Source organism: Cyprinus carpio, chromosome B11 (genome assembly GCF_018340385.1).
Source record: "Cyprinus carpio isolate SPL01 chromosome B11, ASM1834038v1, whole genome shotgun sequence".
Taxonomy (NCBI): Eukaryota; Metazoa; Chordata; class Actinopteri; order Cypriniformes; family Cyprinidae; genus Cyprinus; species Cyprinus carpio.
In genome coordinates this window covers 21,667,748-21,675,041 of record NC_056607.1, presented here as the reverse complement: position 1 = coordinate 21,675,041, position 7,294 = coordinate 21,667,748, and the positions used below count along the sequence as shown (strand labels likewise).

The following is a 7,294-nucleotide window of genomic DNA, read 5'->3' as shown; positions in this document are numbered from 1 at the left end:
GCTGTTTGTGGTACGACGCCCTAAATAAAATCTCACAAGAACCTACATTTTTTTCATATCAACTTCAAATTTGGAACATAACTTATTTAGACACAAGTCTTTAATTTTATACAAATTTTAGAGTAAAACCTGTTATGTAAAATATTTATAATAAATAAAATATAATAAAATTAATATAGCGCATTTTATTTACAGTACATTTAAACTTCTATAACTTTTTGATACTTTATTTTTTTTTTATCCACTTTTGCCAAAATCTGCTAATTTTCTTCTTTAATAAGATACCAACCTTAGGTCTATGTTCCACAGTGTTCATAAATTACAACAATTTAAGTTTGAATAGTGCACTTTAATGCCTATTTTAAAAAATGGGGGGTGACAGTTAAAGGGTTAAATGAAATGTGCCTTTTTAGCATATACTGTAGACTTGATGTGTAATACCTAGTATATTAGTTAGAAAATATGGTTTTCCCACAATAGCACAAACAGTGACAAATCTATAGTCAAATGAGGAATGTAAATGTACATATGGATAAATGAACTGGTGGCCACCTATGTCATGATTTGTACTGTCAATATATGTGAGAGACTATGAAGGGGTGTAGCATTGTCAGCTTGTCCTCCAGATGGCGGCAAAATTATTCACAAGCAGTTCTACTGTATCTATAATGTGGTCATAAAGACCTGCTCTTTTAATTTTGAGAATTTGTATTTGTTTTTGCTCACAATACCAAATACCTTTCAGTGTAAGTATTGGTGAGGGAACTTAAAACAATAACTATAAAACAATTCTACAAATGCACTGTAAACAAACCTAATTACTGTAAAATAGTAATATATTCATTCATTTCTAAATTTTTGTTTTAGGTAAGTTAATTTTATTTTTATTTTTTCACCTTTTGTAATTTTACAAATCATTTATGGTGTTAAAATTGAAAGTATAGTATGTGACACAGCTTGGCATCTCATTTGAAGTAGCCTGCTGTTTAGGACAGCGTGCTCTCATTGTTTACATCAAGACTTTGCTACCATGTGACTGGATCAGTGCGTGCGGTTCAGAGTTTGAAGTCTAAAACCTTTCACCTCAAATATAAGCTGAAGTATGTGAGCACGACTGCAGAACAGACACACCTGTACAACACTCCCCTACTACTCCACAGGATTTCACACGTAAGGCCTTTTCTTCTTTCTTTACGTCTTCTATTTGTACATTTACAGATGTTGTATTCCCAGAAGTTTTCAGTCTATATTTAACATATTATTACCAAGCTCAGGGTCTTAGTGAAATATTTCACCTCAATGGTTCAAGGACACTTTCAGTTTATGATACTATTCAAAACTATTTGTCTAAATTAAGACTCAAGGGTCCACTTGTAAAACAATTTATATGTTTCCCAGGAACTTTTTTTTTACTTTTTTTAGCTCATAATTTAACAAAAAGTGCTTACCTATGGTCTTTGATCTGTGAAGAGTGGTTTAGTCTTTTGAATTAGTACTGTATTCAGAAAACCAAGGTACTGTAAATGGAAAATAATTTTTAAAAATGACATACAATATATATGAAGTTAAAACTTTTAAAAAAATAGTTTTTTTAAAATCGTTTTAAAAACTTTTAGTTTCAGTTCAGTTCTCTTTCAAGAGTCACCGTGTGCAAACACTGATCTAAGTCTAATAAACTCAGAGCGGTCAAACTATGAATTTTTATTGGCCAGTGTTTGTCACCATTGCACTTCTCAGGAGAATTTAATGTTTGGCATGGAAGTTTACTACTTGTTTAGTGAATACTGTGTAGCATACTATCTATACTATTGAAACAGGAGGCTTGACTCCTTGATGAATGTTTCAGTATGATACATTGTTATGGCATGACCTCATCATGTTCCTTCAAGGAGGCCTATAATACCTGGCAACCTGCATTCCCATTCATCTTAATAACAAATGCCATTGCTTTTTCATCCTCATAATAGTAAGTTGGCCAGGGCCCCTGCAAGATGCTCACAGGACCACAAAACATTTTGAGCAACTGATTACACTTTAAAATGAGCCATTATGACTTTGAGTCAAATAGCAACATACAAATGATATATCATATGTTTAACAGTAATTTTCCTTTGCCTCCAAGCCAGTGACACAAAAACTATTTTATTGATTAGCAGGTATTCACATATGAATGGCATACTGTACATAAACAGTAAAAATGGTTTGCACATAAATTATTGTGAATGAAACAAAGATTATTGTATTATGTTTTATTAGAAAATATTATTTCAGTCTTTTTCAAAATGTCACGTCTTTGTAATTATTTGTGAAATTTAATAGCAATTTCTGTGTAAAAAAAAATTAAATCCTACTGTACACTAATTGATTTCAGTGTGTACTGGTAACACTTTAAGATATGGTCCCATTAGCTCTAACATTAATTAATGCATTACCTAACATTAACTTACTATGTGCAATACATTTGTTATATTATTTATTAATAGTAATATTTATACTAACACGCCTTTTCATTGTTAGTTCATCTTCAGCACTAAAATGTTAAGAAGTTATCTTGTAATATCTGTGTTTAATAATAATTTCTATAATTGACTAATGTTAATATCTTAATAATGAAACAATAATCTGAAAATAAAAATGACATATTATACAATTTTAAAGTAAATTTCACAAAAATATTACAAAGAAACCACAAGTAATCCATTTAGCAGAACCTGGTTTTACTAAGTGCGACATGTTCCTGGATCAACATCTTTGATTAACCAATCAGATTTGAAGAACCAGTATATAGTTTTTTTGTGGACAGGAGAGGTGTCAGTGAATAAATGGGAAAACAAAGTAACTTGCGTTACTTATTTGAAAAAAGGAACTTAAATGTTTTCTAAATTTAAAGTAAAGTGTTACTTTACTAGTTCATTGAAAAAGTAATCTGATGACGTAACTTGCGTTAACTGTAATGTGTTACCCCCAACACTGCTTAAAACTCTGTTTTTTCACAGTGCAGTTTCAGGCAGATATATTTTAATAACTATATAATGTCACTACATAATTCATTTGCATAACCACTGTTGCTTGTTGTAGTGTGGTTTTGTCGATTTATTACTCAAATTACGCAATTAATTCCCGTTTGTCATTTAGTAATTAATGCATCAATGACCAGAGTTGGTTGGTGTCAAACTAATGAGGAGGTGATTAAAGACTGAATTATTCACAACAACAACAACAACAATAAAAAAGTTATTATTACTCAAATAAAATAATTTGCAGTAAAGTGAAGATATAATAAAAGTTCAAAATCACTTGCAGTGTATAAACCATGTAATTGTGCTTTGCAGTCCACAATAACACTGTGAAGAGAATCTGCTGGGGGGAACGGTATAATCACTCAGAATGATTGTATTCAGGCAGGAGTGATTTGAAAACAGCACTGAAGAGTCTGACTTTAAATGAAGGTTCAGACACAGCAGGTGCACTTGGGTGCATGTTATAAACAGGCACAAAGTGCATAGAAATATGAGTCATAAGCTTTTGCCAGTGAGAAAGAGTGTATGTTAATGATCAATCAGCAGCAAAATCAGCATGTGCAGAGCAAAATGTTACAATCATCATGACAACTACTATAAGTGCATATATGCTATCCCTCAATAGCATGCTAGCTCAACCTCAAGTCTGTATGATATTCTGCTAGACATGTGTGAGGTTTTATCGACTTGTCATCCCTCCATTTTTGTCAACCATAGCTCTATGTAATACGATCAGCGGCACAATTCATCCTCTCTCATAAGCAAACAGCATCTCCCGCTGTTTGATAACATTTATGGCCCTGCATTATGATCTACTACTACTACTACTAATACATAACTTTGGATTATGATAAATGCTGTATATTATTTGCAATTCATCATTTAATTAAATTTTGGGATATTTGGCTTTTCAGAAAGTATTGTTTCAAAGTATTAGAACAAAAATATCCAAAATACACTTTTAAGCGTAGCTTTTATTACACTTTATCTATTTGCGTCTGTAGATGTCAATCACAACACTTATCTTTAAAGGCTGTTTATTTTGTCCTGCAGAAATCTGAAAACTTCATACACCAAACTTAGTTTTATTCCTATTCTGAAGACTTTTACAAAAGGGTTTTCTTAAAAACTGTATTTTCTGATTCATGGAGTGATAAATCTCCTCTGTAAAAACCTTTGACTCTAATATGTTAACAAAATGAAACTAAAATGTTAAACCTGGCTTAATCCAATGTTCAGATTTCTGTTCTGGAAATGTATGCAAATTAGTGAATGTTTAATTAGATTATGACTGTAAAATATTCCGGAAACCTTGTAATACAAAAAAAATGTTTGTCATTTTTAATGTAATCAATCGGAAGCATGGTGATATCTATTAGATTTATTATTTTATATTTTTTTATTTTTTGGTGTGTCTTGCCTTGAGTAATTGAATATTCAATAGTTAAAATCAGCTGACAGAAAAACAATTAGAAAAAGTTGAAAGAAATTAACAATTTGAAGAGTGTTCAATAGATTTTTTATGGTTTATTCATCCAAAATCCTAAACTTCATCATTCAATTCATCAATCCATTCATGATTTATCACTTGTTGCAAAAACTTTGCAAACCTGAAATGAAAATGACTTCAAATAACGTTATGTACCTGTTTGTACCTGTAACAGATCAGATATGAATTGTGCAAAATTGTCTAAACAGACGTCAGTGAGACGTAAATCTGACTGTGGTCTGCGCACAGGTGCTGATTAAAAAGTGTTGATGTGTCTTGTAAGACCGCTTTTATTATCAATCTGGCTCTAAAACTATTTTATTGCCCTTTGTTCAAAGAAGGGAAGAAAATCATAAAACGTCATGAGGGTGAGTAAATGATGACACAATTTTCATATTCGTAACCGCATGCTCTAACAGCTCAGATCACCTCCCAGTCTCATAAAGTAAAGATATGAATAAGACGTGACTAACATGATGTGACATGAGACGTTTTAGTTGCTTTGCGTGGATGAATGTGACGAATGTTTGATGCTCTCTGTCTTACTCATTTCTCACTTTCAGAGGACCCTTGAAATGTTAGCGCAAGACTAGACAGAGATTTACTGTTTAATGAAAGTGTTTCTTTAATTAAAGTGCTTTATAGTGATCTGCCACAGTACTTATCAAACGTTTTTGTCAGTGCATCCAGCTATGAAGAAACTCATTGCTCAGATGTGATGAAACAGCAGATATGTTTGTCATCTGTCATATTTTAGCAACTGTCTCTCTGAGGCATTCTGCCATTTGAGCGGCTCTCAAAAGCCTCCTGTTGTGCTTGTACACATCTCTCATTGCATTAGCATGCCATTGATTTAGACTAATTCAGATAATCTTCAGCCCTTAAAACAATAAATTTGATCTGGAATTTTGAGCTGCTGTTGAACCTGAGATACTCATTTAACTTCAAGGTGAGAACTGTTACGACCCAACAACTTTTTAATCAGGATGTGTTTTAGTCTGTCTCACTCTGCTTCAAAGGATTTTTTTTACAGTAATTTATGATAGCACAGGCCTGAATGTAGTGAAAAAAATCAAGGTTTAACAATTTAGTTTAAGCAGAATTTAGTTTTTATTCAAGGAGTAATAATGCACATAGGTTGTAGATAACTGACTAAGCTCATCATTACAATTGCACCGACTAATCGACTAGTCGACTTCAATGCTCTGCCATGCTGGTCCTATAGAGGGCGTAACAGGATAAGAAATCTTTGAAGGACTTCCACATTTACGCTCCATTTCCAAACAGTTAAAATGACAAATAAATGCATACTCTGAAAGCGCTCCATAAGACGTGTGATTATATTCCTGGATGCTCAATATTGAATGGGAGAATGCACATTTTAAACAGTTTATTGTACGGTTAAGTTAATCGCTGTTCTATTCTAATGCGCTGTTGCGCTGTAACGCAAACAGGCTACAGACAGTAGCTCATACATCGCGAATTACAGAATTATTCAGCGCGGAAATTTATTGTTTTGAGATTTCTCAATAAAATAGCTTAGAAACTGAAAAGTTCAGGCATATATTTCTTAATAACTAAATCCCACAGCTTCACTACTAGTAGAGAGATGCTGCCATGTAGAATTGGTCGATCAGACACGCAATCGCTTTCACTAATGCATTCATATGAATGTAATCTTTACTGTGCTACTTCATCTGTATCTGATTTAGAACGAGCAGAAATCTGTGAGAACTAATGACTCAAAGAAAAAAGAACTGATAAAAATTAGCTGTTATAGGAGCAATAGCCATGTGGGCAGCGCAGTGTCATATACCATATCTGTGCACAAGGTGTTTGTCAGTTCCGGACTTATTTGTTCATTAATCATCAGTGACTAGTCAACTTCGACTCGACTTTCATCAAATAAAAGTCGACTTTAAAAAATCAGAAGTTGTTCAACCCATATTGTGAAGCAAGAACCAACATAAAGCATCGTCACAGTCCTGCTCATCTGTTTCAGTGAAAATTGAAGGCTTTTTTTTATTACTTTACATATAGTTTCACTTTTGAAAAACAAAGTCCCTTCAGGCTCCTTGCACAGACAAGCTAAACTGAAAAAGAAAAAAATGCTTAATTTATTACATCATCTATTTTAATATTAAGTGTAGATAATTAAGTCTATATAAAAAACAAAAACAAAAGAATCATCCGACGTTTCAACTGTCATTGTGTGTTTAATGTTTTAGTGTCTGTACTGAAAGTGGGTGATCTAAAGCAGGAACACATTCATACATGCTAAATTAGCACAAAAAAAATCACACTGTTTCTAGAGGTGTAAAAAAGAGGATCTGTCGCTGAATAATCACAGAGGTGAGAAACATCAGCTGTTTCGTGTAGATTTTCACAAAACAGAATTATAGGGGAGTGTAAGATGTGTTTTTTTCATATGGTTATTTGTACTCATGCACTCATGCAGTGCAACAGCATGGCTTTACAATTCTGTATTTCATTTATGATTAGTCTTTATTTTTAGGTTTTTATGACAGGAATTAATCATATTTCATCTCAGAAATACAGTAATTTACTATAGTTTGCTTTGCCCCAGTATTGATACATTTCAAACAGATAATAATGTAAGAAGATTTTACTTATAAAAGTATATATTCTCATTAATTGGCCATGCAGGGAAAATAACTCTAAATAAATAACCATTTAAAATACTTGGTAAAACCTATTTGGTATAAACAAACGAGCATTATCAGCTACTATGGGGTTATTGAGGGTATGAGCTAATGAAGAAGAA

General features: G+C 32.5%; 1 protein-coding gene across 1 annotated transcript in view; it reads left to right on the top strand.

Annotated features, from left to right (window-relative positions):
* Positions 1-835: 835 nt before the first annotated feature.
* Positions 836-7,294, top strand: part of LOC109070621 (cAMP-specific 3',5'-cyclic phosphodiesterase 4D-like) — a 73,290-nt gene continuing 66,831 nt past the window's right edge. The window contains exon 1 of the mRNA XM_042734574.1: positions 836-1,170. The gene's annotated coding sequence lies outside the window, so the exon portion shown is untranslated. The remainder of the gene's footprint in view (positions 1,171-7,294) is intronic.